The sequence below is a fragment of the Trichomycterus rosablanca genome, chromosome 15, assembly GCF_030014385.1.
Source record: "Trichomycterus rosablanca isolate fTriRos1 chromosome 15, fTriRos1.hap1, whole genome shotgun sequence".
Lineage (NCBI taxonomy): Eukaryota > Metazoa > Chordata > Actinopteri > Siluriformes > Trichomycteridae > Trichomycterus > Trichomycterus rosablanca.
This window is the reverse complement of record NC_086002.1, coordinates 32838053-32849337: the sequence shown is the minus strand read 5'-3', so window position 1 is coordinate 32849337 and position 11285 is coordinate 32838053. Positions and strand designations below refer to the sequence as shown.

The 11285-nt window shown below is 36.2% G+C and overlaps 1 pseudogene; it reads right to left on the bottom strand.

Moving 5' to 3' along the window:
* Positions 1-3137: 3137 nt before the first annotated feature.
* LOC134328496 (GTPase IMAP family member 8-like) lies at positions 3138-8540 on the bottom strand (annotated as a pseudogene).
* Between the last annotated feature and the right edge of the window lie 2745 nt (positions 8541-11285).

The following is an 11285-nucleotide window of genomic DNA, read 5'->3' as shown; positions in this document are numbered from 1 at the left end:
CCAACACCATGGCTGTCATAAAGGTGGCCAACCAACGCCTGTATTTCCTGAGGAAGCTGAGGAGGGCAGGTCTTCACACAGACATCCTCAGGTCCTTCTACAGCTGTGTGGTGGAGAGCACCTTGACCCTGACCACCTGCCTCACTGTGTGGTATGCTGGCTGCACTGTGGCAGAGACGGAGGCGCTGCAGAGAGTGGAAAAGTCTGCACAGAGGACCATTGGATGCAGCTTACCACCCATCGGGGACATATACACAACCAGGTGTAAGGAAAAAGCCGCCTGCATCTTCCGTGACCCCACCCACCCCGCACACGGACCCCCCCCCCCCCCCCCCCCCCCCCTTCCTTCTGGTAGGAGGCTGCGCTGCATCCGAGCAAAAACAACAAGACTGAAAAACAGCTTCTTTCCGGATGCAGTCAGACTGCTAAACTGCTCCACCCCTCATGTACTGTCTATTCACCAGTTACCTTAAACACCTGTGACCTGGTGCTGCCTTTTATCTGCTGCTATACTGAATCGTGCACTTTAGATCTGCATAAAGCTGCTGTAGTTCCTGTGCAATACTTGAATGTAAATGTAAATATTTAAAATTCATATCTTAGTTATTTCTTCTAGTTTTTAAGTCTTAAGTTTTATTTTTACTAAACATAGTTTCTCTTGCTATTTATATTTTATTTTATATGTTTACACACACCGAGACCTGAGTAACTGCATTTCGTTCTAATCATGTACATGGTTTTGAATGACAATAAAGCTGAGTCTGAGTCTGAGAAGTTCCAGTGTCGGTGTTTGTTCTGATTATGATTCAGGTTACAGTCAGTCAGGTTATAATAAAAACACCTTCTGGAGAGAAGAGTCACACCCAGACTTTAGGAATGTTCTGACATATTTTCTACCCAGTGTTTATAATTACCATACTGTTTCCTTTCAAATAGGATTATGGACATGAGGTTACATTTTCAACTAATATTTACATCTGTAGTGGTACATGTTTTGTGCCCACAAATTACTCTAGTAAAGCCATAATATCAGTTTATATTTATCTTAAAATATTGTCTACAAAAGAATAACATTGTTTATACACTTTATTCTACATTAAATTAGAACTGGTGTGAAATGGTTTTCTATTGATTGAGAATGAGGAGAAGATCCAGTTTCAGAGCAGTTTCCTTTATTTCATAACATTTCAATATCATAAAAACATCAGTGATTGTGTACAGAACATTTCAGGTTCATTCTAATAACCCACACAGGTACATCATGGTGATTGACGGTAAGAAGCTTGATTTATGGTGCATCCATGAAGATCTCCACGATTGTAAATGACACTGATACTCATTGGAGTTTTGGAGCTTTTAAAATCACGTGGAGACAAAGAAATAATGAATACCATCATTTTACCACAGATATACAATAACAAAATGATATAATACAGTTCTGCTAAAGTGGGATTCCAGTGAAGGTAATGTACATTTACACTCATCATGTCATTTTATTCGGTCAAACAGTGCTGAACATATTTGGCATATTGGCTTAAAAAAAAAAAAAATAAAAATAAATCAGACCCCGGGACAGCAGCAGAACATCTAATACACTCAGATCTACTAGAAGATTCTTCACCTCCATTATTCAGTTTCCTGAGGGATTCATTTCCAACTGGATTCAACCTGATGATGGTGAACAGTTTAGTTCTTCTGCTCATTTTTTTAGTAATTCCATCACTGCTAATCCTGCAACTGATAGTGCTGTCGTTTAAGATTTGCGTCATTTAAAAAAAAAATCTGTAATTTTATATTTTCTGCTTCCTGATGAATTAAAATTTGCTAAACATTACCGACAGTAAAAACAGAGTAACGTGGTGACTGTAAATGATCTCATTCTTATCAGCTCCTCATTTAGGGTGTGTCTCCGACCCTGAGCAAAATACACTATTAAGTAAAATTAATACAGTAAAATAAAAGGATTATGGACTTGACGTTACATTATGAACTAATATCTTGTAGCTGTTACATATGCAGTGATACATGAACTATTTTAAAAATGATTTGCACCCAATTACTCTAGTAAAGCCATAATATCAGTTAATATTTATCTAAAAATATTTATTTAATTTATTTACTATTCTACATTAAATTAGAACTGGTGTGAAATGGTTTTCTATTGATTAAGAATGAGGAGAAGATCCAGTTTCCTTTATTAACATTTCAATATAAAAAAAAATCAGTGATTGTATACAGAACATTTCAGGTTCATTCTAATAACTCACACAGATACATCATGGTGATGGTAAGAAGCTTGATTTATGGTGCATCCATGAAGATCTCCACCATTGTAAACGACACTGATACTAATTTGAAGTTTTGGAGCTTTAGTGCTTTTAAAATCACGTCAAGACAAAGAAACAATAAACATCATCATTTTACCACAGATATGCAATAAAAAAAATTATTTTATTATACAGTTCTGCTAAAGTGGGATTCCAGTGAAGGTAATAAAGCAATAAGCCACGAGAGGCCGTGCGTTACTGCGATTTTATCACTGGGATGACGTTTTTGGCACGACGCGAAGTGTGATAAAATCATAGCAGTAACGCACGTCTCGAGTGGCTTATTGCTTTTATAAAACGGCGGTCAACATAAAATATAATAAATACAACAATGTTTAATTCATAAATGTATTTATTGTGTTTAAACTTACAATAAAGCATTCTTCCGCGACGCCAGGTAGTTCCTTAAAAGTGTCGCTAGGCAACATGAGGGCGAACATAACATTCACTTTTTCTTTTCAGTGGCGTATTAATATGGAATGATGTGAGGTGGTCATAGGTGTGCGTTTATCTGGGATTTTACAACGGCTTCGAACGCGGCTCAGCCAATCAGATTTTAGGACCGGAACTATCCGTTTTATAATCTACATTTTACACTCATCTTTATCATTTCATTCAGTCAAACAGTGCTGAACATATTTAGAATATTGACTTAAATAAAAATAAAAAATTGGACCCCGAGACAGCAGCAGAACGTCTGATACACTCAGATCTACTAGAAGATTCTTCACCTCCATTATTCAGTGTCCTGAGGGGTTTAATTTCCAACTGGATTCAACCTGATGATGGTGAACAGTTTAGTTCTTCTGCTCATTTTTTTAGTAATGCGATCACTGCTAATCCTCCAACTGCTAGTGCTGTCGTTAATCCCATCAGTATAGACATAGTTTCAGCTTTTTCACGTTCACTCTGGGCTTCTTCACGTTCCTTTTCAGCTTCTTCACGTTCCATTTCAGCTTTTTCACGTTTACTCTGAGCTTCTTCACGTTCCTTTTCAGCTTCTTCACGTTTACTCTTGACCTTGTTTTGTTGAACCTCAAACATCTCTGTGGTGTATAACTGATCTCCATTCTTTCTCATCATCTGATCTATCTTGTGGAGAAGTTCTGTGACCTGCGTCTGGTCTCGGCTCTTGTTGTTAAAAACATGGTACACTGAGTTATACTCATCAACCAGCTCCTTCACACTTTGGCACTTGTACATATGATCGTCTAGTGACTCTTTATTTTTTTCTAACGCGTCTCCATGAGTGAACAGGACCATGGTGTGTTTCAGGGCTTTTTCTCCTAAGTTCTTCTGAATGAATTCCACAGCTTTCCTTTCCTCCTGTGTGAATTTGGAATTCAGTCTGATAACCAGTAGGATGGCGTGAACACCAGGATAAGAATAATATAGTCCTCTTTTAATCTGATTGATAATCTCAGTTTCAGTCAGACTTGTGTTGAAGATTCCAGGAGTGTCGGTCACCTGTAGTGTCACTTCATCCAGCTTTCTGCTTTTTGTAAAACTTTTTGTAACTGAACTTTCTGAAAAGCATTCTTCCTCAAAAAGCCTTTTGTTCAGGATGGTGTTTCCTGTTGCACTTTTACCTGATCCGGTTTTACCCAAAATAAGAATCTTTATTTCTTTACCTACAAATAAAACAGAGTTATTAAAATACTGCAGCACATTTTACTTTATTATATTAAAACATGATCTCTGTAGTACGTTTGAATAAATCTGGTACGTGTTTATAATGGATTATCTGCACAATGTGGTTGTACTTTAGTCTGTTGTAAGATGATTTGTGATATTTGCATCATGTACAGAAAAAGATTATATTATTATTTTTATCTTCTGATTTCTGGTTCAGTAAAATGTTAAACGCTGCCAACAGTAAAACCAGAGAAATGTGGTGACTGTAACTGATCTCAGAGCTCTAACTAGTTTATCTGGATGAATCGCTCACCACATTTAGCGTCGCTTATACTTCTAATCTTACATTTACTTAGTAAGACATTATAGACGTGTTTATTTACATGAGTACAAGAAAATTATAGATTAATATTTACTAAAGACTAAAAATAATAGTTTCAGGACTCATTACCTTGTCTCTCCATTGTTATTTTCACTTGTTCTTGAGGCTGCAGATTCTGTAAATCCAGATTCAGGTCACATTCGTTCTACTGAAGAAACCCGTCTTATAAGAACAACACAAAACTATAATATAAGAACCACCGCAGGATCAGTCTCAGCAAGCAGAGGCGGCTTGTAGCCAGTCAGTCCTCTCACCAGTCTGCTGAACTTCATGATCTTTCCTTGTGTTTCTAGCTCACTGACTTACTTCAACTAGCATCGCTGAAGAAGATAAATGAAGCAGGTAGAAGTTTTGGTGTCTGTGTTTGTTCTGATTATGATTCAGGTTACAATCAGTCATGTAATAATAAAAACACACCTTCTGGAGAGAAGAGTCACTCCCAAACTTTAGGAATGTTGTGACATACTTTCTACCCGGTGTTTCTAATTATCGTACTGTTTCCTTTCAAAAAGAATTATGGACATGAGATTACATTATTAACTAATATTTACATCTGCAGTGGTACATGTTTTGTGCCCACAAATTACTCTAGTAAAGCCAATGGTTTTCTATTGATTAAGAATGAGGAGAAGATCCAGTTTCAGAGCAGTTTCCTTTATTAACATTTCTATATCATAAAAACATCAGTGATTATGTAAAGAACATTCCAGGTTCATTCTAATAACCCACACAGGTACATCATGGTGATGGTAAGAAGCTTGATTTATGGATCATCCATGAAGATCTCCACCATTGTAAATGACACTGATACTCATTTGGAGTTTTGGAGCTTTAGTGCTTTTAAAATCACGTGGAGACAAAGAAATAATGAATACCATCATTTTACCACAGATATACAATAACAAAATGATATAATACAGTTCTGCTAAAGTGGGATTCCAGTGAAGGTAATGTACATTTACACTCATCTTTATCATTTTATTCGGTCAAACAGTGCTGAACATATTTAGAATATTGACTTAAATAAAATAAAAAAAAGGACCCCGAGACAGCAGCAGAACGTCTGATACACTCAGATCTACTAGAAGATTCTTCACCATTATTCAGTGTCCTGAGGGATTCATTTCCACCTGGATTCAACCTGATGATGGTGAACAGTTTAGTTCTTCTGCTCATTATTTTAGTAATGCGATTGCTGCTAATCCTCCAGCTGCTAGTGCTGTTATTCCCATCAGTATAGATATAGTTTCAGCTTTTTTACATTTACTCTGGGCTTCTTCACGTTCCTTTTCAGCTTCTTCACGTTCCTTTTCAGCTTTTTCACGTTTACTCTGGGCTTCTTCACGTTCCTTTTCAGCTTCTTCACGTTCCTTTTCAGCTTTTTCACGTTTACTCTGGGCTTCTTCACGTTCCTTTTCAGCTTCTTCACGTTCCTTTTCAGCTTTTTCACATTTACTCTGGGCTTCTTCACGTTCCTTTTCAGCTTCTTCACGTTCCTTTTCAGCTTTTTCAGCTTTACTCTGGGCTTCTTCACGTTCCTTTTCAGCTTCTTCACGTTCCTTTTCAGCTTTTTCATGTTCACTCTTGACCTTGTTTTGTTGAACCTCAAACATCTCTGTGGTGTATAACCTATCTCCATTCTTCCTCATCATCTGATCTATCTTGTGGAGAAGTTCTGTGACCTGCGTCTGGTCTCGGCTCTTGTTGTTAAAAACATGGTACACTGAGTTATACTCATCAACCAGCTCCTTGGCACTTGTACATATGATCGTCTAGTGACTCTTTATGTTTTTCTAACGCGTCTCCATGAGTAAACAGCAACATGGTGTGTTTCTGGGCTTTTTCTCCAAGGTTCTTCTGAACAAATTCCACAGCTTTCCTTTCCTCCTGTGTGAATTTAGAATTTAGTCTGATAACCAGTAGGAAGACATGAACACCGGGTTTAGAAAGCTTCAGCCCTATTTGAATCGATAATCTCAGTTTCAGTCATTCTTGTGTTGAAGATTCCCGGAGTGTCGGTCACCTGTAGTGTCCATTCATCCAGCTGTCTGGTTCTTGTAAAACTTCTTGTGTTGGAACTTTCTAAAAAGCAGTCTTCCTCAAAAAGCCTTTTGTTCAGGATGGTGTTTCCTGTTGCACTTTTGCCTGATCCGGTTTTACCCAAAATAAAAATCCTTATTTCTCTACCTACAAATAAAAAAGAATCATTAAAATACTGCAGCACATTTTACTTTATTATATTAATACATGATCTCTGTAGTATAAATCTGGTACGTGTTTATGATGGATTATCTGCACAATGTGGTTGTACTTTAGTCTGTTGTAAAATGATTTGTGATATTTGCATCATGTACAGAAAAAGATTCTATCATTTTTATATCTTCTGATTTCTGGTTCAGTAAAATGTGCTAAACGTTGCCAACAGTAAAAACAGAGTAACGTAGTGACGGTAAATTATCTCAGTACAATAAAGAGCTCTAACCAGTTTATCTGGATGAATCACTCACCACATTTAGCGTCGCTTATACTTCTAATCTTACATTTACTTAATAAAAAATTATAAACGTGTTAATTCACATGAATACAAGAAAATTATAGATTAAGATTTACTAAAGACTAAAAATATTAGTTTCAGGACTCACTACGTTGTCTCTCCATTGTTATTTTCACTTGTTCTTTAAGAGGTTACAGATCCTGTAAATCCAGATTCAGGTCACATTCGTTCTCCTGAAGAAACCCGTCCTATAAGAACAACACAAAACTATAATATAAGAACCACCGCAGGATCAGTCTCAGCAAGCAGAGGCGGCTTGTAGCCAGTCAGTCCTCTCACCATTCTGCTGAACTCTTTCCTTGTTGAAGCTCTTTTCTTGTGTTTCTAGCCCACTTACTTACTTCAACTGGCAGGCGTCGCTGAAGAAGATAAATGAAGCAGGTAGAAGTTCCAGAGTCTGTGTTTGTTTTGATTATGATTCAGGTTACAGTCAGTCAGGTATTATGGACTTCATGTTACATTATCAACTAATATTTACATCTGCAGTAGTACATGAACTATTTTGTGCCCACAAATTACTCTAGTAAAGCCATAATATCAGTTATTTATCTAAAAATATATATTTCATTCATTTACAACAGAATGACATTGTTTATACACTTTATTCTCCTCATTCTCAATCAATAAAAAACAGTTTACACCAGTTCTAATTTAATGTAGAATAAACAATTTCAGAGCTGTTTCCATTATTGACATTTTAATATCTTAAAAACATCAATGATCCTGTACAGAACATTCCAAGTGCTTTCCAATAACCCACACAGGTACATCATGGTGTTATAGATCACCAGTGATGGTAAGAAGCTTGATTTCAGATAATATCATCATTTTACCTTATTCACAATCATGTAAAATATAAAGATGAGACACCACCAGTACAAGACAACCAGAACCAAACAGTGCTGAACATATTTAAAATATTGACTTAAATCAAAATAAAATAAACACATCATACAGTATAAAGAACACGTTCATCTGGTGGAGGCAGCAGCAGTACGTCTGATACACTCAGTTCTACTAGAAGATTCTTCACCTCCATTATTCAATTTCCTGAGGGATTCATTTCCAACTGGATTCAACCTGATGATGGTGAACAGTTTAGTTCTTCTGCTCATTTTTTTAGAACTGCCATCGCTGCTAATCCTGCAACTGCTAGTGCTGTTATTCCCATCAACGTCAAGGTTTCTTTTTCACGTTTACTCTGGGCTTCTTCACGTTCCTTTTCAGCTTTTTCCTGTTCACTCTTGATCTTGTTTTGTTGAACCTCAAACATCTCTGTGGTGTATAATCGATCTCCATTCCTCCTCATTATCTGATCTATCTTTTCGAGAAGTTCTGTGACCTGCGTCTGGTCTCGGCTCTTGTTGTTAAAAACCTGGTACACTGAGCTACACTCATCAACCAGCTCCTTCAAGCTTTGACATCTGTACAGATGTGCTTCTATTTCTTCTGCTTTTTCTAACGTGTCTCCATGAGTGAACAGGACCATGGTGTGTTTCAGGGCTTTTTCTCCAAGGTTCTTCTGAATGAATTCCACAACATTCATCTCCTCTTCTGTGAATTTAGAATCCAGTCTGATAACCAGTAGAATGACGTGAACACCAGGATAAGAAGACTTCAGTCCTACTTTAATCTGATTCATAATGTCAGTCATATTTGTGTTGAAGATTCCCGGAGTGTCGGTCACCTGTACTGTCACTTCATCCAGCTTTCTGCTTTTTGTAAAACTTTTCTTAGTGGAACTTTCTGAAAAGCGGCCTTCCAGAAAAAAACTTTCGTTCAGGATGGTGTTTCCTGTTGCACTTTTACCTGATCCAGTTTTACCCAAAAGAAGAATCTTTACGTCTCTACCTACAAATAAAAACTGAGTTATTAAAATACTGCAGCACATTTTACTGTATTATATGAAGATGTGGCTGTAAGACTGTAATATTTGCGTCATGTAAAGAAAAAAACTGTAATTTTATATTTTCTGCTTCCTGATTAATTACAATGTGCTAAACGTTGCCGACAGTAAAAACAGAGTAACGTAGTGATGGTAAATGATCTTACTACAATAAAGAGCTCTAACCAGTTTATCTGGATGAATCACTCACCACATTTAACGTCGCTTATACTTCTAATCTTACATTCACTTAATAAGAAATTATAAATGTGTTTATTTAAATGAGTACATTAAGATTATAGATTTAGATGAAGATAAAATACGACTGAGATGATTAGTTTCAGGACTCACCCTCTTGTTTCTCCATCTCTATGTGTAAAAACCAGAGGAGATCTTCAGGTAACGTTGTAGATCTACTGTAGAAATCAGTCCTATAAAAAACAACACATTGTCTCATACTGTTTTATTAGGTGTTGGAAAGATGTGTATTACATTGTAAGTTATTATAAAAATATATATACATTTAAAAATATTTAAAAAAATTAATTATTTAACAATAAAAAATATCAATATAAATTTAAAGGGATAAGTAATTTAATAATTATATATTATTTTAGCTACTTACTTTAAACAGTGGACGTGAGTGAAAAAGGTAAATGAAACAGGTAAAAGTTTCAGTGTCTGTGTTTGTTCTGATTTGGATTCAGGCTACAGTCAGTCATGTTATAATAAAAACACCTCCTGGAGAGAAGAGTCACACCCAGACTTTAGGAATGTTCTCACATATTTTCTACCCGGTGTTTATAATGCTCGTACTGTTTCACCTTCAGTCACCATAGACAGTTGAAGTCAAACAGAGAAGTCACTAGATGTCGATCACTAATAAAAAAAAAATTGTGATGTCGTGGCACAATAATTAATACAAAATAAATTATTAAACCTGCTTGATGAATATTTTTGTCAGGTTTTTTTACTGTAATTATTTTAGTCGTTCTACTTACACTACAGTGGACACTATTGAGAATGGGCATTTACTCCAGGAGGGGCATCAAGAATAAAAACCCTCCCAAATCATTTTACATTTGCATTTATATTTTCAGCATTTAGCGGACGCTTTTATCCAAAGCGACTTACATTACTGTGACAGCATATTATCTAAGCAGTTTAGGGTTAAGGGCCTTGCTCAAGGGATCACTAGTCCAGTACTTTAACCACTAGGCTACACCTGCCCTGGTGTGTGATCCAGATTGATGACTCTTGATTTGGAAGTTAATGTGTGAGTGTTTCACTCGGTAGTGAATCAGCTCCTCATTCAGGGTGTGTCTCCGACCCTGAGCAAAATACACTATTAAGTAAAATTAATACAGTAAAATAAAAGGATTATGGACTTGACGTTACATTATGAACTAATATCTTGTAGCTGTTACATATGCAGTGATACATAAACTATATTAAAAATGATTTGTGCCCAATTACTCTAGTAAAGCCATAATATCAGTTAATATTTATTTAAAAATATTTATTTAATTTATTTACTATTCTACATTAAATTAGAACTGGTGTGAAATGGTTTTCTATTGATTAAGAATGAGGAGAAGATCCAGTTTCCTTTATTACCATTTCTATATCATAAAAACATCAGTGATTGTGTACAGAACATTCCAGGTTCATTCTAATAACTCACACAGATACATCAGGGTGATTGATGGTAAGAAGCTTGATTTATGGTGCATCCATGAAGATCTCCACCATTGTAAATGACACTGATACTCATTTGAAGTTTTGGAGCTTTAGTGCTTTTAAAATCACGTCGAGACAAAGAAACAATAAACATCATCATTTTACCACAGATATGCAATAAAAAAATTATTTTATTATACAGTTCTGCTAAAGTGGGATTCCAGTGAAGGTAATAAAGCAATAAGCCACGAGAGGCCGTGCGTTACTGCGATTTTATCACTGGGATGACGTTTTTGGCACGACGCGAAGCGTGATAAAATCATAGCAGTAACGCACGTCTCGAGTGGCTTATTGCTTTTATAAAACGGTGGTCAACATAAAATATAATAAATACAACAATGTTTAATTCATAAATGTATTTATTGTGTTTAAACTTACAATAAAGCATTCTTCCGCGACGCCAGGTAGTTCCTTAAAAGTGTCGCTAGGCAACATGAGGGCGAACATAACATTCACTTTTTCTTTTCAGTGGCGTATTAATATGGAATGATGTGAGGTGGTCATAGGTGTGCGTTTATCAGGGATTTTACAACGGCTTCGAACGCGGCTCAGCCAATCAGATTTTAGGACCGGAACTATCCGTTTTATAATCTACATTTTACACTCATCTTTATCATTTCATTCGGTCAAACAGTGCTGAACATATTTAGAATATTGACTTAAATAAAAAAAAAACAAATTGGACCCCGAGACAGCAGCAGAACGTCTGATACACACAGATCTACTAGAAGATTCTTCACCATTATTCAGTGTCCTGAGGGA